This window comes from Sparus aurata, chromosome 19, assembly GCF_900880675.1.
Source record: "Sparus aurata chromosome 19, fSpaAur1.1, whole genome shotgun sequence".
In the NCBI taxonomy this organism is placed as follows: Eukaryota; Metazoa; Chordata; class Actinopteri; order Spariformes; family Sparidae; genus Sparus; species Sparus aurata.
The window spans coordinates 28,841,535-28,866,665 of NC_044205.1; the positions used below are offsets into that span (position 1 = coordinate 28,841,535).

Here is a 25,131-nt window from a genome sequence, read left to right on the forward strand (position 1 = left end):
AGTGGAGAAAAGGGAACATTTCCTTTTCACACTTAAAGCTCTGACTGACGTCAGTGCCTGGTGTGACGTTACAGAGACAAACTAACAGTCAGTTTCTGACTCTGGCACTTTCAGCTCTGGTGTTAACCAGTGTGAGTGACTCCTCTGCTGACAGCCAGTCAGCAGCAGGAGAGATGCTCTGTGCTGCACAGAGTGCTGTTCGCTTATTTATCAAAGTTATTAATATTGAACGTGTCATCAGTCCAAATTGCATCAAATTCCACCTTCTCCTCAGCCACCCTTCTATTGCTACCAGGCTGCATGTGTGACGACACACACACACAGGCCACAGACTGCATACACAGACAGTCAGGCACTACCTTAACGAGGTCACGTAACGTGATTAATCGTCCATTAATTATTCCTTAGCGTGTTATGGTTTAGCTAACGTTAGCGGTTAGCATAAACAAAGTGTTAACTTGCATGTGACGGCCCCGTATGTCTGTGTGGGCTTTGACTTCCTGTGTTGTCTCTGAGGTGGGAGCTGGCTGCAGTGGTGACTGCGAGGACCTGATTGTGATTATTGGAGGCACCTGGGCTCAGTGCTCCACAGGATATAAAAGGCCCAGCGTCTTGCCAGCCGCTCTCTCTCTCAGACCCTGACCACATTTGCACCTTCTTGGTTTTGTTACTTTTTGTTTACTTTACTGCACAACACCCATCACACCTCCATATACATGCACCCACATGAACACCACTGATAATGCTGATTGAAACACATCCCATTCTTTACTGATTATTTTGAGTTACAATAAAACATGGACTTGCCAGTTTTTGTTGTCCTTTTCCCTTCGTTTGTCATGGCCTAGAGCCAGGTTTGTGACAAAATGGGGGCTCGTCTGTCTTTGTTTAGTTATAATATTTGTAGATTTGGTTGTGGATTGTAGTTGCTTAGTTGGAGTTGCGCTTGTTGCTTTGGTGCACACGTGCGTAAAAGTTGTGTGGGGGCGTTTTGCGCATTTGGGTTCCTTTTGTTCTTTGTTTATCTTTGCTGTAAATATTGTTGGTTTAGTTAGGAGTATGATTTTCTTTTTTTTCTGAAGGAAAGGACGTAGTACTTGTTGGCTGGCGAATTAGTGGATCTATGTAGAGTTTGGGTCCAGGAGCAGTTACAGGTGACTGGCGCTTGTTCTGGTGCGCACTGCATTTTGACGGTGCGGAGTTTTCCCTGGTAGGCTGTAGCGGCGTTCCCCTTTGGGTTCGTTGGGCTGTCCTGATAGTGTTGTGGCCAACGTGGGTGAAGCATTGCTTGGGAGTACATCCGTGGTTTTCGGGAGGGTTACTAGCATGCTAGTCGCCCGACTGATCCATCGGGCTTTAGTACATAAATACCCACCACAAGTAGCCGCATGAAGACTAGGGGGGAGCTTAGCTAGGGCAACTGGGTGATTAGATAGCGGGGAAACTCCAAACCGATGGGGGATTAATTCTCCGATACGCACAGAGAAATTTTGCAATGTCTTGTCGGGCCTGTTTTGGGGATTACGTGTGTTGGTTCAGCTGTTTATGCGTAAAAGTTGCCGGTCGAGATGGCTGAATGTGAGGCATTTATTGCGGCTCCGTCAGAGGAAGCCTTGGAGAAGTGCACAAAGGAGCGGTTACTTAAGATTGCGGAGCATTATTCAGTGGTTGTGGGGGATAAGCGACTCAAGGAAAATGTAAAAACTACTTTGAAGGTAAAACTGGTTGAACTGGGGATTATGACAACAGATCCGAGTGAGTTGCATCCAGTGACCTCTGCTCTTTCTGTCCAAGCGCAGGGACTTACGTTTGAACAGCAGAAAGAACTACTCTTATTGCAGATGGAGCATGATGAACGGAAACATCAATTGGATATTAAAAAACAAATTGAGTTGGCTGTGATTCACCAGCAGACAGAAAAAGCTAAGTTGGACCTTGAGGGATGTCGGGTAGCTCAAGGGAAGGCATCTAGTGAAGATCAGGGCGGACAAGGGACTGGATCTGGAGTCAGTCCGTTTGACGTTCGTAATTTGCGGTTAGTGCCACACTTTAATGAGAGAGAGCCAGATGTGTTTTTTTCTATTGTTTGAGCGTGTTTCCAAGGCGAGGGGCTGGTCGGATGCGGACTGCGCGCTGATGCTCCAGTGCGTCCTCACGGGAAAAGCGCAGGAGGTGTACTCATCCTTGAGTATGGAGAATAGCGCCAACTATGAAAAAATAAAATCTGCAGTACTTAAGGCTTATGAATTGGTGCCGGAGGCATATAGACAGCGTTTTAGGTCATGGGAAAAGAGGACTGGACAAACCTATGTTGAATTTTCTCGAGACATAACCAACCACTTTAAACGCTGGTTAACTGCGCTGGAGGTTAACACTTTTGATGAGTTGTGTGATTTGGTGATTTTAGAGCAATTTAAGAATACGCTCCAAGGTCGAATTGCGACGTAAATCACCGAGAGGCAAGTCACTACAGCTGTCGATGCTGCTGTGTCAGCAGACGAGTATGTTTTACTTCACAAGAGCAGTTTTGGGGAGAGCGCGGCTGTGCGTAATGATTTTGGATGGAGAGGGAATATTTCGGGTACAGCTTCACTTGACCGGACGCTGACAGGGAAAGCTGCTTCTAAGTTTGACCTTAAACCACGAGGTAACTATGATAAAGTTGGAAGCTGCAACTACTGTCGTGAGACAGGCCACTGGAAGGCAGAGTGTCCTATGCTGCAGGCTAGAAATGGAGGAACGAAATATAATGTTAAGCCTGTTGCAGCTGCTGCGCCAGTCAGGACTGCCGGTGCCTCCGAGCTGCTGTCCCTTGTTCCTTCGGTTTCTTGTGAGGCTGGTGTGTTGGCTGCATATGCGCCTTTTATTCGCGATGGTTTTGTTTCTCTGGTTGGCAGTGACGTTAAAGTCCCGATAAAAATCCTGAGGGATACAGGGGCCTATGACTCTTACATTGTGGACTATGTGTTGCCTTTGTCAAAAGAGACTGACACTGGTGATTGTATTCTCAGTCAAGGGATGGGCTTAACTGTCTTGTCTATTCCTTTGCACAAAATGATCTTGAGCTGTGAGCTTGTGCAGGGTGAAGTTTCTGTCGGGGTGCGGTCGGCCCTGCCTATTGAAGGGGTGCAGTTTATTTTGGGAAATGGCTTGGCTGGTGGTCGGGTCTGGGCTGACACTCCTCACTCACCTGTGGTTAAACTCTCTCCGGTTGACGGTCAGCCTAACAGAGGCTCTGATGGGTTACATGATGTTCTTTCAGCCTGTGTGGTTACCCGCGCAGGGGGTAGAGCTGGACCGGTGGCTTTGGCAGATGTGGAATGTGATAAAGCGGACGTGGTTCTGTCCCTGTCTGATTTTCCGTTGTCAGTGTCACAAAGTGAGCTGGTGCAGGAGCAGCGGAGTGACTCATTTAATGAAATGTATGACCGTGTTTTGTCTGCGTCTGAAGTTAGCAGTGCTGCTAGTGGCTACCTTTTGCAGAATGGGGTGTTGTTGAGGAAATGGGTCGCTCTGGCTTATGACAATGTGGGGGAGGCTGTTTTTCAGGTAGTGGTGCCAGTTAAATTCCGTCCACAGGTTTTAAAAGTGGCCCATGATGAAAGTGGACACTTTGGCGTGAGAAAAACCTATTTGAATGTCTTAAGGCATTTTTTTGGGCCGCGCGTAAAAAGGGACGTTGCTTTGTATATTAAAACATGTCGTGTGTCAATTTAACAGGAAAACCGAACCAGGGTATCAAGCCTGCCCCACTTCAGCCTATTCCAGCTGTAAGTGAACCATTTGAGCGTCTCATTGTGGACTGTGTGGGGCCGCTGCCGTGCGCAAAGTCTGGCTGTAAGTATCTGCTCACGGTTATGTGCCAAAGCACCAGGTATCCTGCTGCGTACCCGCTAAGGTCCATAACAACAAAAGCGGTGGTAACGGCGTTAACCCAGTTTATTTCAGTGTTTGGTATTCCGAAGAGTATTCAGAGTGACCAGGGCTCAAATTTTTCTTCACATATGTTCGGGCAGGTGTTGAAACTTTTACGCGTAGGACATGACCAGTCATCGGCGTACCACGCGCAAAGCCAAGGCGCTTTGAAAAGGTTCCACCAGACGCTGAAGTCTCTCCTGCGCGCATATTGCGTCGAGCTGGACAAAAACTGGGAAGACGGTCTTCCATGGCTGATGCTGGCCGCGAGGGAGGCTGTGCAGGAGAGTACGGGCTTTAGCCCGAATGACCTGGTTTTTGGACATAAGGTGCGGGGGCCCTTAACGGTCCTCAGGGATAAGTGGGTGGATGCAGAACCGCCTAAAAATCTGGTTGACTTTGTGAATGGGTTTAGACACCGGTTATTTATGGCAGGTAGTATGGCGAGGGAGAAGTTGCAGGTTTCCCAGAGCAGGATGAAGAAGCTGTATGATCGGCGGGCACAACACCAGGAGTTTAGCCCTGGCGATCAGGTTCTGGCTCTTATGCCAATTGTGAGCTCGCCATTTCAGGCCAAGTACGTGGGTCCATACACCGTGACTGAAAAGATTTCAGATTTGAATTATTTAATCGCAACACCAGGACGGAAAAAAGCTAAACAACTTTGTCATGTGAACCTTCTGAAATCTTATTATAAACGGGACTCCGATTCAGAGCAGGATATTAAAGATGCCGTCAGCCCTGCTCTGGTCGTAAGTTCAGTGTCCATTATGCATGAAGATGGTGTGCCGGAGCCTGATGACAGTTTGCTATATGGTCGTCTTAAAAAACTCTGAAGCATTACGTGATTTGGACAAATTGTTGTCTCACTTGCCAGAGTTGGGACGTAGTGAGTTATCTGAGTTGGTGCTGAAATATCCTTGTTTGTTTGCCGATATCCCTTCTCGTACACAGTGGATAGAGCATGATATTGACGTGGGAGATGCACAGCCTAGTAAACAGCGGTTCTATCGCATGTCACCTGAGAAGCGTAGATACCTGGATGCGGAAATAGATTATATGCTCCAAAACGATATTGCTGTGCCTTCTGCGTCAAGTTGGGCCTCTCCATGTATTCTGGTTCCAAAGCCGGATAAAACACCTAGGTTCTTCAAAAAAGGTTCTTCAAAAAAGTTGACCAGCAGGGTTCTTCAAAAAAGTTTCAGACTGCATGATTCCAGACCTGCTACAGATTGTTAACACATCTCTTCTCTCAGGTGTCTTCCCCCAGGCCATTAAGACTGCAGTCATTAAACCACTCCTGAAGAAGAGAACTCTAGACACATTAGCAATGAATAACTATAGGCCCATTTCAAACCTCCCAATTTTAAGTAAAATAATTGAAAAAGCTCTCTTTCAACAGCTGAACAATTACTTAATAATAAATGGCTGTTTTGATGTTTTCCAATCAGGATTTCGACCACATCACAGCACTGAGACGGCCCTCGTTAAGGTCTTCAACGACATTCATTCAAACACAGACAGCGGAAAAATCTCAGTCTTAGTATTACTGGATCTCAGTGCTGCGTTTGACACAGTCGACCATAATATACTACTGGACCGACTGGAAAACTGGGTTGGACTCTCTGGTACAACGCTAAAGTGGTTTAAATCTTATCTAAATGAGAGAGATTACTTTGTGTCTATTGGTGACTACACATCTGAACGGATGAAAATGACAAGCGGAGTACCCCAGGGCTCCATTCTGGGGCCTCTACTATTCAACATTTACATGCTCCCTCTAGCTCAAATAATGAAAAACAATGAAATTTGCTACCATAGTTATGCAGATGACACACAAATTTACATAACCATATCACCAGGGGACTATAATCCCAGACATACCCTGAGTAGATGCATCGAACAAATCAATGATTGGATGTGTCAGAGTTTTCTTCAGTTAAACAAAGATAAGACTGAAATAATTGTTTTTGGATCCAAGGAAGAACGACTTAAAGTCTCTGCTCAGCTTCAGTCTGTAATGTTGAAAACTACAGACCAAGTCAGAAACCTTGGTGTGACTATGGACTCAGACATGAATTTCAGCAGCCATATTAAGACAGTTACAAAGTCAGCCTACTATCACCTTAAGAATATATCCAGGATAAGAGGGCTTATGTCTCGGCAGGATTTGGAGAAACTTGTTCACGCATTTATCTTCAGCAGACTCGACTACTGTAATGGTGTCCTTACAGGACTCCCTAAAAACTCCATCAGACAGCTGCAGCTGATTCAGAACGCTGCTGCTCGAGTCCTAACAAGAACCAAAAAAGTAGATCACATCACTCCAGTTCTTAGATCTTTACACTGGCTTCCTGTCTATCAAAGAATAGATTTCAAAGTCCTGTTGTTGGTTTATAAAGCATTGAATGGTTTCGGGCCAAAATACATTTCTGATCTGCTGCCGCGTTATGAACCATCCAGACCTCTGAGATCGTCAGGTACCGGTCTGCTTTCAGTCCCCAGAGTCAGAAGTAAACATGGAGAAGCAGCTTTCAGTTACTATGCGCCACATATTTGGAACAAACTCCCTGAAAATTGCAGGTCTGCTCCAACACTCACCTCTTTTAAATCAAGACTTAAAACATTTCTTTTTGCCACTGCTTTTAACTGAAGCAATTCAAGTCTTTGAACTGCATTATTACTCTGAGTTTTGTTTTTTTATAATGCAATTTTTAATGTCTTTTAAATGAAATGTTTATGTCTTTTAATGTAATTTGTGTGTGCCTGTAAAGCACTTTGAGTTGCCTTGTGTCTGAATTGTGCTATACAAATAAACTTGCCTTGCCTTGCCTAGGTTTTGCACAGATTTTAGAAAGGTAAATGCGGTCACGAAACCAGACTCCTTTCCACTGCCAAGAATGGATGATTGTATTGATCAGGTAGGGCCAGCTAAGTTTGTGAGCAAGTTCGATCTGCTCAAGGGATATTGGCAGGTGCCGCTGTCTGTGCGCCCACAGGAGATTGCTGCGTTCATCACGCCAGCAGGTCTGTATTCCTATACGGTGATGCCATTTGGGTTAAGAAACGCTCCAGCGACGTTCCAGCGCCTGATGAATCGGGTTGTGGCAGGGTTAGAGGGATGTGCAGTTTATCTAGATGATTTGATCATTCACAGTGACACATGGCACTCTCACCTTGAGCGCATCCGTGCGCTGTTTGAGCGGCTGGCTGAGGCGCGGCTCACCATCAACCTCGCCAAGTGTCAATTTGCTAGGGCAACCGTCACTTACTTGGGCCGTGAAGTGGGGCAGGGCTGTGTGGCTCCAGTCCAGGCCAAGGTTATGGCAGTTGCAAATTATCCACCGCCTACGACAAAAAAGGAGCTCCAGCGGTTTTTGGGCCTAGTCGGATATTACAGGAGCTTTTGTAGAAACTTCTCTACGGTCGTGTACCCTCTGACCGAGTTGCTTAAGACCAAAGCAAAATTTGTGTGGTCTCCTGAATGTAGGCAAGCCTTTGAAAATGTGAAATGTCTACTGTGCTCTTCCCCTGTTTTGGCAGCTCCACGTTTTGATCGGGCATTTTTGGTCCAGGTGGATGCCAGCCAGGTGGGAGCAGGTGCGGTCTTGCTGCAGGAGGATGATGCGGGGGTAGTGAGACCAGTTAGCTTCTTTTCAAAAAAGTTTAATGGCTATCAAGCCTTCTATTCTGTTATAGAGAAGGAGGCACTGGCACTCGTCTGGGCTTTGCAGCATTTCGAGGTTTATGTGGGAGGAGCGCCTCTAGTGGTCTATACAGATCACAACCCCCTGACATTCTTGCAGTCTCTGAGATGCCCGAATCAGAGGCTTTTGAGGTGGTCTTTGTTTCTGCAGGCCTATGATCTTGAAATCCGGCATATTAAAGGAACAGACAACGTCATGGCAGATGCGTTGTCACGTGATCCTTTGACTTGAATTTAGATTTTTTCTCTTGACATGATGTTAACAGTATACTGCCATTTCCTACTGACTTACTCTTGCTCTGCCCTTTTTCTTAATTTGCTTCCCAGGTACCAGGGTTGCTGAGGATGGGTGAGTGAGCAGTAGGCCAAGGACAGGAGGAAGGTTATGCGTACATGTGTATATATATTTTTTCTTTTTTTTCTTCATTAGTCTCTATTATTGGGAGTGATTTAAAGTGTTTTGCTTTGTTGATTATAGAATGCCGGTGGTTCCCTTTGGTCACACCGACTTTATGGGGGAGGGTGTGACGGCCCCGTATGTCTGTGTGTGCTTTGACTTCCTGTGTTGTCTCTGAGGTGGGAGCTGGCTGCAGTGGTGACTGCAAGGACCTGATTGTGATTATTGGAGGCACCTGGGCTCAGTGCTCCACAGGATATAAAAGGCCCAGCATCTTGCCAGCCGTTCTCTCTCTCAGACCCTGACCACATTTGCACCTTCTTGGTTTTGTTACCTTTTGTTTACTTTACTGCACAACACCCATCACACCTCCATATACATGCACCCACATGAACACCACTGATAATGCTGATTGAAACACATCCCATTCTTTACTGATTATTTTGAGTTACAATAAAACATGGACTTGCCAGTTTTTGTTGTCCTTTTCCCTTTGTTTGTCATGGCCTAGAGCCAGGTTTGTGACAGCAGCGTTGGCATAAGTTACTCAAAAAGTCTTAACTTACATTTCATGTGACTGGAGAGCGCAGACTCTCCCATTGCACACATCTGCAAATCTTTTTTGCAGACCTTGCATGACGCCACTCTTTGATTCGGTCCTCGTCATAACCATTGTTTGTACTTATAATTTTCAAGCCAATGCTCGTTAAATCAGCAGTCTCCCGGCATTTTGTCATCTCCTGCTGTCGCTCTTCTAAGAGGGGCGGGGCTACACACAGACTGGCAGGTCTCAGAGAGGAGCAGAGAGGCTCAGCGGAGCCCAGGAGGAAACATCTCCACATACGGTTTTCTTACCGATTTTATTTCTCCTTGTAATAAGCAAACTATCCAGTCCATCTCAATTTTGTGAAAGACATAGAGTTATAATGTCAAGCACTTTCAAGCACTTAAACTACAATCCAAGCACTTTTCAGACCTTGAAAATACAACACTGAAATTCAAGCACTTTAACAGATTTCAAGCACCCGTACGAACCCTGAATTGAGTTATGTTACACTAATGCAGAACTTCATAATCTGATTTTATATTAAACATTGTAATATTCAGCACAGTGTCATTTTAAAGCACCCAATTTCAAAGTTGTCACTTTTAAGCAGTTTTAAACACATTGTTCTTGTTAGAGTTATAAATGAAGATAAATGAGTGATGAGCACTTTGTGATACTGAAGGATTATTTGTGTGTATATTTTAGGGCTGCAGCTATCGATTCTTTTTGTAATCGATTAATCTAGCACTTTATCAATCGATTAATCGAGTAATCGGATAAAAACATTTTTTGCGTTTTTAAACAACCAAAACAAATAATGCATAACGAAAATGATGTGGCTGTTAAATGATCAAGCATTTCTCAAAAAAAACAGAGGTATTCATTCGAACTCCAACAGTGCCAATAATTAAACAACAATACAGTTAAATCAACTTACTGTAAAACATGTAAAACTGTGAATACAAACTTAAATAGTAAAGGCCATTTGGCCTTGGTTTTGTTTTCTTCATACAACATTACAAAAAAAGGATTGCACCTTCTGCAAATTACCCACCTGAGAACAAAGAATGAATATAAAATATCAAGCCAAACAGGTACACAATGTGTACAATTTATAAAAAATAAATGTAAATAAAACAATTATAAATAAATAAAATAAATAAGTTATAAATAAGACTTTTTCAGTCTTCAGTCCCCAAATCCATGATAACCACATTAACCTGCCAATCACAAGGGGGCAAATACACTGTGTGGGAAGACTAGGGTCCTACCTACTCCACACTATACGTGTCCTCCTGGAACCGAAACTTATCCTGAACTGTCAGGAATCATTTCAAAGTGACACAGACACATTGGATTAGCCGGTGGAGGCGGTGGAATGCACTCAAACAGAGTTTAAAATCACAAAACAGCCAATGTAGCACGTAATTCATGATCATATCTGTATAAAGTGATGTTTATTTTTGCTCTTCTTCGGCAGCTGTTTCAGTGAGTTTTGGGCGCAGAGTGATGAAACGTATACCGTTGAAATTTGTAGAGTCCCAGCTTTCATATGACATGCTGTATTTAGCATTAGCATGAAGTAGCGTAATCGCTAACGCCGATTTTTCAGACATGCGCCATTAGCGTTTTTTTTTCTACGTGCTCCTTTAGTTGCTTGGTGTCTGAATTGAGTTTTCGTTTAGGTGAACATGATTATCATGAGCCTTTAGCCGAGCTTCTTCCCGTTAAGTTGATGTGCTGCATTAATATATTGCTACATGGTTAGCATGCTCTTATAGGGTGTATAATGCAACATGCGCAGCTCGGTTGAAGAGGTTAAAAACATCAAAGCTAAACATCATATGTCAAACCGCATCACGACATCGCTACAAATACAGAGCTAAATTGTGCCAGCCAGCTAAATTCAAAATGTATGACGTGCTGGTGTGCTTCCTGAACAATGGTCCGTGTGGAACAATCAGATCCCTGCGCGTATAGTGCGCGTCATAGCAATTTAACGAGGCTTCGAGGCAGAGTTTTTGCCTCGAGGAATTTTTATAATCGAGTTAATCGAGTAACTCGATGAATCGTTTCAGCCCTAGTATATTTCACAGGTGTTACAAAGTGGACTACTTGTGTCTAACTGATGATCTGGTCTTAACTTATATTCTGTGGGCAGAACTAACGGTCATATATAGTATAGTTTACTTTAAATTTACTTCAATTTGTGTGATTATGATTCTTTTAAATGAAACCAAGTAATACATCAAAAATATAACTAAAGTAGGCAAATTTGTTCAAATTATATTGTCACAGTAAATATTTTGATAAATGTGGTAAAGAAAGATGCAACTAACTCAGTGGAGTTAACAATAATCCAGTCAGAGCAATAATCCACTGCCACAATAGTCCATAATAATCCTCAGTAGGCCTGATATGTATATGTGTGTTTTGCACACTTCACATTAGAGACCTATGAACTGAGAACACAAAAATTGATAAATTAATCATAAAAATAATTCTGAAGTAATGTTACGTGGCAGATATTTACCAGCAGAGGAGGTTTATGACGGAGCAGCAGCTCCACCAGACGAGGATCCAGCAGACATGACAGACTTCTGCCTAACAACCAGTGTTGGTCACGTTACTTTTAAATAGTAATTAGTTATAGTTACTAGTTACTTCTCCCAAAAAGTAACTGAGTTAGTAACAGAATTACTCCAATATAAAAGTAATTAGTTATCAGGAAAAGTAACTCATGCATTACTTTCTTTTCTTCCCCTTTTGAGCTTGGCATTGATTTTAATGTACTCTGCATCTGTGTATTTAGAAAATGTCTTTCTGCATGGCGGACCGGCACCTGCTCTCCCTGGTATTTAGCCAATGAAGGAGTCTGAGTCAGCTGATGATAACAGGAGCAAGTTCTCAACAACATACCTGTCTATCATTGCATTCACTTCAGTCTGTGTCACAAGCTTTTGTGAAGCTGGAGCAGAAACATCCAGCTGTAGCTGCTCGGACAGCTCTGTGTCCTTCTGTGTTAGCGGAGCTCACGTTAGCCACACCTGCTATCATCATCAACAGTGTCAACAACGGAGTGTTTGGCCACTGGTGTTGTAGAAGCGCGTGCAGTTGAGAGATGCTTCATTAGATCAGAGTTGCTTAAAACGGACGTGGACAAAGGAGGTTAAAGTCGTGTCTGTACTTCCACTTTGAAAACGTAAACTTTCCCTCTGGACTCGCCATTTCTGCTTGTTTGTGTGTAAACCGAACATTGCCTCTGATTGGCTTATGACCTCTCACTCTACCTTAGAGAGCCAATCATCACCTCTGCGGTTGTCCCGCCCCTCCCTCCTGCCTCACCGGAGAAAAATAAAGCAGCCCTGCTGCTCCGGTGGCTGAGAGCTGAGTCGGATGACAACAGCTGCAATGAGAAACTTCAATTTGTAACGCGCCACATTTTAAAGTCGGTAACGGTAACGGCGTTGTAGCGATGGGAAAAGTAATTAATTAGATTACTCCGTTACTGAAGAAATAACGCCGTTAGTAACGCCATTATACTGTGATGTGAATGTGCTGTGGGACACAATCGGTGACGTAATGAGCATTACCCGCCTATCAATGGAATTGAGTACAGGTGTGTGTGGGTGATTGCGGGCGGGAGGAGGATTGGAAGGAGACAAGAGCATCTTACCGCTGCGGCTCGGCACTCTTTTGGGAGGGAGGGTGTCGTTCGCAGTTATTTAGGACTGCCGGCGACGAAGACAGGTAGAGCAGAGGGTTAGATGTTCCTGTGTTAGGAGGGAAGTTTGTTGCCTCCTTTAGAAAGTCAGGGCCGGGACTGTAGAAGAGTGCAGTAGCCGCCACTGCTCCTCGTACTTCCTGCTGCAGTGCGTGCCACCGGCGCCCGGCTGAACTCTGTCTGTGCCGTCCAGCGAAGCCGCTCCCCGGGGAGTTGGACGGCATCACAAGCTCAGACCCCGGGGGAGGGTCTCGTCGAGCGGGCGAGTTAAGTTTGACTTTAATATTGATGATTTAATGTATTTCTGTATATGTGTGTCCAGATAGGCCTATCGTGTAATTTGTGTAGTGCGGAGGGGGAGGTTACAGGTGGGAGAGTTACTGTAAGTCATAAGCGGGACATTCATATGGTTTCACTTTAGTCGGTGGGTGTGAGTGGATTGCTGTGATTTCTCAGGTTGCTGTGGTTGATAAATTGCAGTGCCTCCTGCGTCGAGGGTGTAACGTGCCGTGGTTTGAAATGGTGTGTCTTAAGTTAGAATCTAGCCCTGTGTGTAGTGGTTCTTAACTTATGTGAGGCGTGTATTGACTGTCCTGTGATGACTGGTGCCTCTAATTAGTTGTAGCCCTCCTTACCTATGAATTAGTTTTTACATGTTTAACTTGTGATAATTTAATAAAGACTGTTTATTTTGCTATATCGTTGTGATTATTTAAAGGCTCTGACGCTAGCAGTATTTTCCTGCTAAAGGACAAAACCCACATTTATAACAATACTTTAACGCCGTTACTCCCAACACTGCTAACAACACACCGTCCCTCACAAATGTAATGCCAACGAACTGGACCTGCTGTAATTAGCCCTTTCCTAAAGCAAACACTTAAGCTAGCAAAACATTCAGCATTTAAGCTAGCCCCTCCACCCAACATCATGAAAACAAACCTTACCTTTATCCTGTGAGCGTTTTTCTTCATCTAGTTTCTTGTTTTTTCTGAATTAGATGAATACTTTAGTTTTGACGCCATGCGGTAAATGACCGGTACCGGCAGCTCAGCGCAACTCGCCTCACCTCGCCTCTCCTCGCTTAGTAATACTGGCCGTCATAGCAACAGGGCGCAATAGACACCAGATTGGACCAATCGGTAGAGAGCAGATCTGACCAATCAGCGGGCCAGGTGCCAGGTACTTTTCACACATTTTCCGTCGGGTCACTCCTCAGATATTGAGAATGAACTTGCAACTTGAGGGGCCCCCTAGTAGCGCCTCTATTTGTCATGTAATGTTTGCAAAGTAGATGAAATCTTTAAATGTGAGTGAGACTCTGGTTTTTAACAGCAGTAAATCATCATTAAAGTGAGCTGTGAGTATCTGTGTTCCTGCAGTAATGATGCGTTCAGGGACTGTCAGCAGTTTATTTCCACTGTGTCCTTCAGTGAAACCTGCAGAGTAAACAGACTTGATGTCCAAAGTGTCTGCAGGTCTGTGAGCTTCACTCCAACACGTTAACATGAAGCTGAAAGGAAGCTGGCTACGCTACACAGCCGCTCCACTTGTGGTCTGAACAGGACTGAAGTCCTGCTGGTCTTTATATCACTGACTGACAGCTGATGGAGGGAGTCTCTGGAAACACTCATTTATCACTTCTGCTGTCTCTCTGCTTCTCTCATCAGCTGGTGGTCTCTGTCAGAGTCAGAGTCAGACTCAGTGTGGTGAGAAAGGTGAAGGTGTTGAGAGGATCAGCTGTGTCCTGATGATCCAGAGAGGTTGAAGCAGCACCATCAGCTGGTGGGTGGAGAGTCTCTGACTGGGCCATGTTACTGGGAGGTGGAGTGGAGAGGAGAGCTTCATCCAGCAGTGACTGACGGACCAATCACAACAAGTGGAGATGACTGTCAGTGCTGCAGTGTGAACTGCTCTGAGATCAGCTCCACTGTCACACACAATGTCCAGTCCAGCATCATCCCTGTGTTCCTCTGGATGTGACAGAGTATCATCAGTGTATCTGGACTGCTCTGCTGCTGCTCTGTCCTTCTACGCAGTCTCTGCAGACACACTGACACTCCTCCACTCCTTCTGCTCCACACTCACACACCTCCTCCACCTGGACCTCCACCTGGACCTTGACCTGTATTCATTTATTCACTCACATATTCTGAACACAAAGAGCCTCAACAGCTGTTTGTCAACAAAACTATAGATCAACATATTTCATTGGATATTTGTTTTTGCTGTCAGTTGCAGCTCCACCATGTGGAACGATGGTGAATTGCAGTTTATTTCCACATTATATTGTAGAAGTTGATGTGAAAAAGCAGTTCTGGTTCTGACCACCAACACCAGATTCTCTCAGAACTGAACAGAATATAGTTTGAGAAGAAGAAAAGAAGTTTGGATTTAATCAGAACTTCACTGAAGTCTCCAAACTGAAACACGGTTCTGACTCCAAACCCAAGTATGTTTGTTATCAGAGCAGGTTCTGTATCTGACAGCTTTAAAGTCTTCTTTGTCGAGTGGATCCGACCAGACTGTTGTGGCAGAAAGTGACCTAAAGAATCCAAAGAGTCTGGTCATCATTGTGAATCTGTCGCCTTAAACAAACTTTAACTTCCACATGGTCATTTGATCCGTTGTTAAAAAAAGACATATTGATCAGAGTTGCTTTTATTTGCTGTAATATCTGTAGATTTAGTTGTAAAGTCAGTTCAGTCTTAAACTTTGCTCACACACTGAACATCAGAACATTTTCACTTCCTTTAGATGTGAAGTAAGAAACATGTACTAACTGTTACCTTGAGTGTCATTATCAGTGATTAAGAAATATATAATGAATGTTTTATATTCAATCCCACTATTCAAATCTCATGTGATGTAAATCGCCTCCATCTATATTATGATAAATGTTCTGCGTGTTTAAACGACGTCCGTTTGTTGATTCACTTCTCTGGATTCAGGTTTTATTTCTGACTCATGAAGATTAAAGTTTTGCTCATTTTCATCAGCTTCTGGATTCTTTTCTATCACAATATTTATTTGTAGGAAACAATTTCAAACAAAACAAACTGAAGAAAGTCTTTGTCCTAAAATGAATCAATAAAATCTCCAAAGTATCAGAAATGATTTCTCAGTCCAGACGGTGAGGCGTCACTCTGCTCGGTGTTCTCTGTCCGCTGATCTGGAACTGGTTCAGAGAGACGATGTCGGCGTCTCATTTCATTTAGTTTTGTTTGTTTGTTTGTTTTTTATCCCGTACGTGTTGTGTTTTATTTTATTTCTCTAAAGAAAAACAGATTCTGTAAAAGACAAATCACTAAAAATGAGCTGGATTTGATGTTCGCTCTACGGGTCGAGTGATGTGATTTTGTTTGTTATTAGTAAACAAGTAGATAAATGATATTAATTTACAGAAAAATAAAAACCTCAGTGTGAAAGTGGAGAATAACCAGTGATGGAATGTAACTACAATTTACACCAGTACTGTACCTGAGCTCAGTTCTGAGGTTCTTTCCTTCAGTCAGTCCATTTTTCTGCTACTTCCTCTCTACTTCCTCTCTACTTCCTCACCAGTGACTCAACAGATTGAGATCATTCAGTGTTGAAAGGCTGTTAATTGTGATGTGTAACCAATCAGAGTGCTGTGGGGGGACGTGGAGTGAGACCAGACTGGTGACGACAGACAGAACGCTGCATCAGAGGTAAAGTATCTGTTTTAATTTTAATTTATTTTATTGGCAGTTGGACACAAAACACTCAGGAAGCATTCATCAGAGAAATGCTGAATATCTGCCCTGATAATGGCTCTACACACAGTTCAGCTGCTGTCGTTCTGTCTGTCAGCCTTCATCTACAACGCATTGATGTGTTCTGGAGCTCGGCAGCGTTGAAACCAGAACCTTTGAGTGTGAATACTGTCGTCCAACCCAAACCATGATCTGTGGGTTATTTCCTCCAGCTCTGATTTGTAATATAGCAGGTGTAACAGAGTTAGAAATAACCTGTTGTGAATTTCTACAAAATAGACCTGCTTGTCTTCTAAACATGTACACTGTAGTTTTGGAGCCACCTGGTGGTTAATAGTGCAGATTCCTCTTTACGCGCCACAGCAGAGGAAAATCCTCCGAGCTGGAGGTGGAGACATGTGCACAACTAATGTTTCTGTGTTTAATGTTTTAACGCTCTGTGAGACTGTGAGCAGCATGTATTTTTACTGTGAGGATTACTAGCATGTATACTGAAAGTTACAGACGTTTCTGTGCAGAAATAGTAACTTTATCAGCCAGTAATTAACGTGTGCTGCCAATGCTAATTATCTAGCCATGCACTTGCTAGCTTGCTCCCGGTGCAATATTTCCTTGTTATTACTTGGGATAGTAATTGTTCTACTTTTCATGACACAGATGTGAATGATTGCAGCTGCATAACGTTGTGCAGAACAACTGTGTGTTCCTGTGTGGCCGTGCTGTCCAAAGGGGACAGACATCATCTCACACTACCAGCTGTCTCAGGTGTGATGGAGGATTGGAGCTCGTCAGCTCAAGTCACTCTGAGAACAACTGATGGTGTTTTTAATCACATAATTTGGTCACCATTAGAAACATCAGCTGTTGATATCAATAACAAACTCAATAATCAATCAGACACAAGTTTCTTTGTTTTTTGCCTTTTCTTTTTTATTCACAGAAAATCAAAATCAACTTTTTTGCTCTTTTATACATTTTTTGTCAGGATGCAGCTCTTCTTATATTTACAATGATCAGATAATGAAATGGTTCAATTCAAAACGCAACTGCGTCATAATTCTGAGAACATTGTTTTCTGATAATATAATAGTCATGCAGTTATTAGAACAAATGAGACTACATTAGATAACATCAATCAATGTGGTAAAACTGGTGAGTTGTTGTGGTGAAAAATCAAAGTGACCCATCAGAGAAAAACATTTGTAGTAAAACAGATAAAAACACATGGATCAGAATGTGACAAATCAACAATGTATACATCACACATCAGCAATAAATCCACATGTATTCTATGATATATCAGCGGTTCCAGACACGTGTGCTGTGGTTGTCTCTAGGTTGTATTTTGCATGGACCGTGCCTTGGAGTCTGCCTCAGCATGTCACAGGTTCAGGATACTGAAGGCAGAGTGTTCAGCGCTGCTGGGACGCTGCCCAGAGGCTCAGTCTGTAGCCAGGTGAGAGGACATGTTGGAAACATACTTTGAGCAACACATTTGTTTGACATGAGTGGAATTTGTAACAAAGACTGCAGGGTGAAAGCAGATTAAAATATGTCCATTTATTCCATGAAATGATGTGAATCTTTGTGTAGAAAATCAAGTGTTTGTTCTCCTCAGTGTGATTGACAGGAGAGATGATCAGAGGAGCAGAGTTTTTACCACCATCATTAGTCTTCCCTTTAACTTGAGCCTCATAATAAAACTCTGCTTTGCTAAGACACAAGTATCAAATCTCTCTGGTTGTCTGGGAGATTCTTCTCCACATCACTATCACATCCACCGTAGAACCACGCACACACACAACACGTTACATTTAAACAACGTCCGTTTGTTCAGTCACTTCTCTGGATTCAGCTTCAGTTTTGCTCATTTTCACCAGCTTCTGGATTCTTTTCTACAACAGTATTTATTTGTAGCTAACAGAAACGATTACAAAAAAACATCTTTCCGCAGATTTTCAGTCACACCGCTCTTAAGGTTCTCTTATCGTCAGTGGCAAGGCGCGTCGTTAGACAGAAAAATGATGTTTGTTTCAACACCAAATAACAGCAAAATTAACATTTTAACAAGTTTAATTATACATTTATCAATATTCATATCATCGCACATAGTAAACCGTAATTATTGCATATTTACACAAGATTTGAATAGAAAAAACTCAGAACAAGAAAATTAACAATTGAAAATAACTTATTTGATTATGAAACATTTTATTTTAACACTTGATAATATATAATAATAAAAAAGCTTAACCCCCAAAACCAGGGGCGTAAGAATAAGTTTAACATTGGGAGGACAACATGAACACGAGCATTGAGAACATTGTTTGTGTACACAGAGTTTACTAAAAGGAAGATTTTTGAATAACTCACGTTAGCAGTAGCTTCTTTCTCTAGCCGTAGTCATGGCAGCTGAGACGTACTCGGGGATCAACATGTCTGGGTAGAGTGTATGTGGTTCAGTTGAGCTATGTGTAGAGACCCTGGTGATACTACGAGTAAAGTTTCATTTTGTGTCAAGCCTTCTTAGTGTTTTAAAAATAGAGATTTTGATGCTAGCTTAAAGTGCTTGTAGCACTCCCATTGACAATGAGTTTGAGCCAAAAACGAAAACATGGTCAATCTTAAAAGTGCCTCTTTCATCGTAACAATGCTGTTACACGAAGGTTTGACTCATATATGTTCACAAAAAAGCCCAGGTTGCATTTTGGCGAGAGTTTCACTTTAACGTAGTTTGCTGTGTTTGGTTTATCTGTGTTAGTTTGAGCTGTTCAAGCAGAGGGAGGTCATCATGGAGACACCTGAACAGAAAAAAGTACACATGTGATTTACAGGAAATGACAAGAGGAGGAGCAACACTGACCAGGTGGTTCAGGTACAGCAGGTGAGAACAGGGAGGAGACAGTTAAAGTGAAAGTGTTCAGTCAGAGTTCAGACTCCATTTTGAGTGAACAGAGCAGCAGCAGGAGGAGGAGAAGACGTCTGAGGCAGGGTGAGTTTTATTTCTACATTATTGTATTACAGTCAAAATCTCTGATTCTTCTGTGAGTACAGCGTGAATGGATACAAAATTCACACTGAACAAGAGACATGAAGACTGAACAAGCTCATATTTAAAGAAAACTGACTTGTGTGTGTGTGTGTGTGTGTGTGTGTGTGTGTGTGTGTGTGTGTGTTACTTCCTCAACAGACCGGTTTGTCTTGATTCTCCTGTTCTGAGTTCACTGTCAGTGTTACTGGTTACCTCTCAGACTGACTGAAGTCCAGAAGACCACAGTGGTTTTGTTTTACTGGATTTGATTTTATATTCAGTATTTTGTCCACCACTTCAGGTTCAGCTGACAAAATGATTTAATAGTTAATCAGTAAATCGTTATCAGCAGGTTCAGTATTAATTAAACATCTAATGCTCAAAGGTCTGTTTTATAGACTTGGATCAAACTGCACAGGCATTCAAGATATTGTGTTGTTCCAGTGTAGATACAATAAATGTTGGTCAAAAGTATCATATAGTGTGTGTGTGTGTGTGTGTGTGTGTGTGCGTGTGCGTGTGTGTGTGTGTGTGTGTGTTACTTCCTCAACAGACTGGTTTGTCTTGATTCTCATGTTCTGAGTTCACTGTCAGTTTTACTGGTTACCTCTCAGACAGTGAGTTTTATTTCTACATTATTGTTTTACTGTCAAAGTCTCTGATTCTTCTGTTAGTACAGCGTGATTGGATACAAAATTCACACTGAACAAGAGACAACAAGCTCATATTTAGAGGAAACTGACCTGTGTGTGTGTGTGTGTGTGTGTGTGTGTGTGTGTGTGTGTGTGTGTGTGTGTGTTTCATCCTCAACAGACCGGTTTGTCCAGAAGACGACAGTGGTTTTGTTTTACTGGATTTAATGTTATATTCAATACTTTGTCCACCACTTTAGGTACAGCTGACAAAATGATTTAATAGTTAATCAGTAAATCGTTATCAGCAGGTTCAGCCTTAATTAAACATGAACCTCACAAAGGTCTGTTTTAAAGACTTGGATCAAACTGCACAGGCAGTCAAGATATTGTGTTGTTTCAGTGTAGATACAATAAATGTTGGTCAAAAGTATTATGTTGCTTAATTAGCTTTAATTTAACTAAATGTTCATCGAAAGGATCAAGATTGCTGTTACACTGAACATAAGTGTTAATATGAAAACAAAGGACTATGAACTTCTAACATTTTAGGTTGGAATACAAATTCTTGAATAATCAATCATTGTATTTGATAAACACCAATTTAAATGAGATATCACAACATGTATGTATTTTAGAAGCTTATGAAAACGTGATTTATTGCAGGACTATTCAGTGAGGTTACATTCTATTGAGCAAAGAATAACAGAGAGAAGCTCATAAAGTGATCACACCACAAACCTGAGCAGGTGATCCAGGTACATGAAACATGGAGGAAGCAACCAACAAGTTAGAGAGAAAGTGTGCAGGCAGTTAGTTGAGTCTCTGTTTTGAGTGGACAGAGCAGGACATCATACTGAGGGACGTCCCTTTAATTACACAGAAACATGGCCCATCTTTGTAAATGTCACTTTTGTTGAGCATCACATTGGGTGATGAGTCTGCAGCTTCACCAGCTCCATTTTACACCTTCCTCCTCCTCTTCATCTTGTTTCACCTGTTTGTTTTCCTCGTCTTCATGTTGTTCTCCTTCCATGTGCTACATATTTACCTCAGTGCTTTCTGAAGTGCAGAAGATGAGTGATTGTGTGGAGGAAGAGGAGGACGGAGCAGAGTCTGCAGTGTCCAGCTGTCTGTCTCTGAAGAGTGACCGGTCCAAAGTAGAACCTCTACAGTTCAGTACTGAACCAGAACCCTCAGACACACAGTAAGAGAACTGATGCTAACTTCAGTTTATACAATTAAATCATTACAATTATATGACTGGAGCTGCACAAAATATAGGAGTAAATATTTTTCTGGAAATTAAATTTTAAAGCTTTGTGATTTGTATTATACGTAGGGACGAGACAATTATGTGTCAACATCAGATATTCTTTTTGAACAGACTGCAGTGTTGCATCATGGGATATAGCCTAAATATTGCTGACTAGTGAGTTACTTCAATTCATTCATTGTTTGTCTGTTAGAGAAATTTAGTCTTCAAAGTGTTTAGTTTGCTCAGTTAAACCTTCAGGAGTTTGATGGCTTATTCAACGTGTGTTGCTGCAATGGTTTTTACTGCAGATGGATCAAATGATCTGTTCAAAACACAAGAATTACAACTTTCACTGAATGTCAGGATGAGGAGCACAAAGTATTTTACAGATAGATAAATGACACAAATGAGGGATTTATGTTCTGCTTTAATGACAAGTGAGGATTTCTTCTTTATCTTTGCAAAGTAAAAGGCTCCATTGATGAGGGCTGGAAGTATCTCATGGAAACTGTCTTCACTCAGATTGTTTTTATCTTCATCAAACCTTTTTTATCAAAAACAGTTGTTGAAGAAATAGGAGGGTATATTGTACTAAGCGTGACCATGTACTTTGTTCAGTATGGTTGAAGTTTTTAACAGCTGCTAATGAGGTCATGTTTTATGATCCTTTTTGTTTGTGTAATAAAATTTCCGATTAAAATAAATTTGTCTACTATAATCAAATGATGCAAACTAGAGCCCAACCGATTTATCGGCGGGCCGATATTATCGGCCTATATTAGGCATTTTCCAAACTATCGGTAACGCCATTTATAATGGCCGATACATGAATATTTGAAAAATAAAATAAAAACGGACAAAACACCCTCCAACCATGTTATGAGTGTTGGCGTCCACCAGAGGGCGCTCTACAACAGGTGGAGTCTATGCCACCTGAGTGACGGACAGGACGGCCAGTCTGAGATCTTCTTGTCGGGTCACGTGTCACAGGTCACCATGCATGTGCAAACGCTCTAGCTACCATCGCTATTCTGAAGAAGGGGAATGTTGAGAGGCACTTTGAACTGTTTATAAAAAGTACAACAGTGACTTCCCTCTGAAAAGCGAGCTGAGAAGGAGAAAAGTGAGGGAACTAAAATCACAGTTTATCGGACAGCAGTCATTTTTCACACAGTGGAATTCACAAGCAAAGGCCGCCATCGAAGCATCGTTATGGGCGAGTCACTCTATCATGCGAGAGGACGCTGGCGTGAATATCGCCGCTTCTCAATCTGTGGCAAAACTGTTTTTTCTGTTGGAAAAGAAAACCAAATTGTGCCGACAAGCTCTGGGGCTGTGCTACCGCTTTCGAAGGCTACACACCTGAACAACTGACTCAGTGGACTCTTCAGCTGTGGCTCAGTGGGTAGAGGGTCGTCTAGTGATTGGAAGGTCACTGGTTCGAATCCCAGCTCCTTTTAGTTGGATGTTGAAGTGTCCTTGAGCAAGATACTCAAATTGCTCCTGATGAGCAGTTGGCGCTTTGAGCTGTCAGTAGACTGCAAAAGCGCTATAAAAATGCAAGACCATTTACCTTTTACCTTTCTCCGCTGATCAGCTGTTAGCCCTGCCGATCAGCTGTTAGCCTAGCAACGCTAACTTTCAAACCGACGTACTCAGTACTCTGTGGGCTGTCCATCATTGCTCCGCTGGTCCTCCCTCCACCACAACCTCGGGGTTATTCACCGCTTGGCTCCTTTGTCGCTGTCCTCTGCTGCTGTGGTCTCCCCGGCTCGTGGCCATGTTGGATGGTCGCTGCTTCGCCGTTGCTGGTGGGGTCTTCATGTGTTCAGCGCAGGACCTCTGCTGTCACTTCACCACATGCTGTGCGCATGGAGCCTCCAGAAGTTAAATACGGACGGTGCTATTCCCTCCGTGCTGACTGACAGGCCATACATTTATTTCTTGTTTTGTTTGTTTCACTTTGTTAAGTGCTAAGATGATAAAAGAGGCCTTCATTGAGGCAGCTGACTCCTTGTTTCGGGATTTTAAATAAAAAATAAAAATATCATCATCAATCAAAGCTCTTCAGCTATCAAGAAATATAGTTACACAGCGCTGTGAAGTCATGGCCGAGGATTTGACACAGCAGCTTCGGAGAGACATTGCAGACTGCGAGTGTTTCTCACTGCAGTTAGACGAGTGTACAAACACCAGAGATACAGCCCAGATGTGTGCTCTTATTCGGATGGTGTTTACAGATATGACTGAAAAGAGGAGCTATTAACATTACTGCCCATGACAGAACGCACGCGGGGAGAGATCATTTTTCAGTCTTTCAAAACCTTCAGTGAGAAAACCAGCAGCTCCCGGTGTGTAAACTGTGAGCAGTATTGATGGCTGTTTGTCACCTATGTGCATTACTGCTGTCAGTTTTTATGTGCAGTACCAAGGCTTACATTACTCTATATATCAGTTATGCATTGTGTTATATACAGTATACTCAGTGTATGTATAAATGAATAGATGTATAGTATTTGTTATGTAGGTAGATCATTTTGACCTGCTCATTTTGAAAGTAGCTCTCAAGCTAAAACAGTGTGTGCCCCCTGCTCTACAACGTCCCTGTTGGCAACACTCGTGTTTAGAACGCCATCAGAACTCTATCATATTGTCATGACTGTAGATCTGTTGTTGTGTTCTTGTCTGGTTTTGTCTTGTGGTTTCTTGTATTTGATTTCCATGTCTTTGTATCTTGTCTTGTGTCTTGTTTTTCCCATGCCCTCATGTGTCCTTTAAGTTCTCCTGTGTATTTTCCTATGCTCCCTCTGGCTCCCTCTGTCTATTGCTTTGTTCCCTTCATGTTCTCATGTGCTCCTCCCCTTCGTTATCTCACCTGTTGGTCCACCTCACCTGTTCCTCGTCTTGTCATCAGTGTCTGTGTATTTAGTCTCTGTGTTCCCTTCACTCCTTGTCTGGTCATTGTTCTTGTCAGCCCCTGTCTACGTCCATGTTCTTCTCCATGTTCTCCTGTTATGGTAGGTTTTGGTTTTGAGCTTTCCGTGTTTGATTTGAACTTTGCCTTTTTCTTTGTACTTTGTCTTGCTTTTTAGTTGCTACTTTGCCTCTTGCCCCCTTTTTGTCTGCTTCTGTTTTTTGTCTTCAGCTTTGAAATAAAGCTCGCCTTTTGTTTCCCCATATCCTTGCCTCTCGTGTAACTGCATTTGGGTCCACCTTCCCCTTTCCTTAGTCTTACCTTTAACCCCCTGCTTGACACATATATTTTGATGTTCCTCTGTTCTGTTGTGACAATAAAACAACCAAGTTTATTTAAACTGCATTATCATATTATTTCAATGAGGACAAATAACTAATGTTACGAAAATCTGTTCATGTTTTGTGGCGCGTTTCTGGATTATTTTTTTTAAATATATATATATCGGCTGATATATCACAATGTTGGATTTTTAAATCATCAAATATTTGTATCGGTCGGGCTCCACTGTGACTCAGACAGAAACACAGTGTTAGTGATCGGGAGTTCAGTCCAGATTCAGACCTTGGAGAAGACATACTTATGTTTACAGTCTGTCTTCTCTTTTGTCGGACTGATCTATGATTTCTAATCTGAGTGATTTTCCTTTATCTCTTCAGAAAGACAGAGGGAAGTGTTTCTGTGGAGGAGCAGCCGTCCTGCTGTTCTTTGTGTCAGGACGTCCTGAAGGATCCAGTCTCTACCAGCTGTGGACACTGGTTCTGCAGACAGTGTGTCACTTCATACTGGGACCAGTCTGCTTCATCAGAACACTCCTCCTGTCCCCAGTGTGGAGAAAGATCCAGAACAAGAGCTGGACTGCAGACAGTCAGTCAGACTAACACTGTACAAAGTAAGACTGAGCATTTCTCTGCTGATGTCATCATGTCTGAAAACAGGAACTGTTCATTTATTAAAGGAACAACTGTTGTGTTCTGTAGAGTATTTAATATTATCATGAATATCATTCATTCAAAAACATTTTTATTCAATCGAGATTCTTGCTCTCAGTTTAATACTCTCTTTCAGCTGATAGTGTTCTGCAGGAGGCTTTAGATGAACATAAGATCAGTCTGAGGAGGAGATGTGAACATGTGACTGAAGGAAGTGATGAAACAGGAAGTGATGGAACAGGAAGTGGAACCCTCCTCAACAGGATCTACACTGAGCT

General features: G+C 42.6%; 1 long non-coding RNA gene across 1 annotated transcript; it reads left to right on the forward strand.

Moving 5' to 3' along the window:
- Positions 1–18,980: 18,980 nt before the first annotated feature.
- LOC115570013 (uncharacterized) lies at positions 18,981–24,592 on the forward strand. Its single transcript, XR_003981673.1, has 3 exons — positions 18,981–19,018; positions 20,746–20,896; positions 24,581–24,592. It is a non-coding gene; the product is annotated as an uncharacterized LOC115570013 (long non-coding RNA).
- Positions 24,593–25,131: the final 539 nt, after the last annotated feature.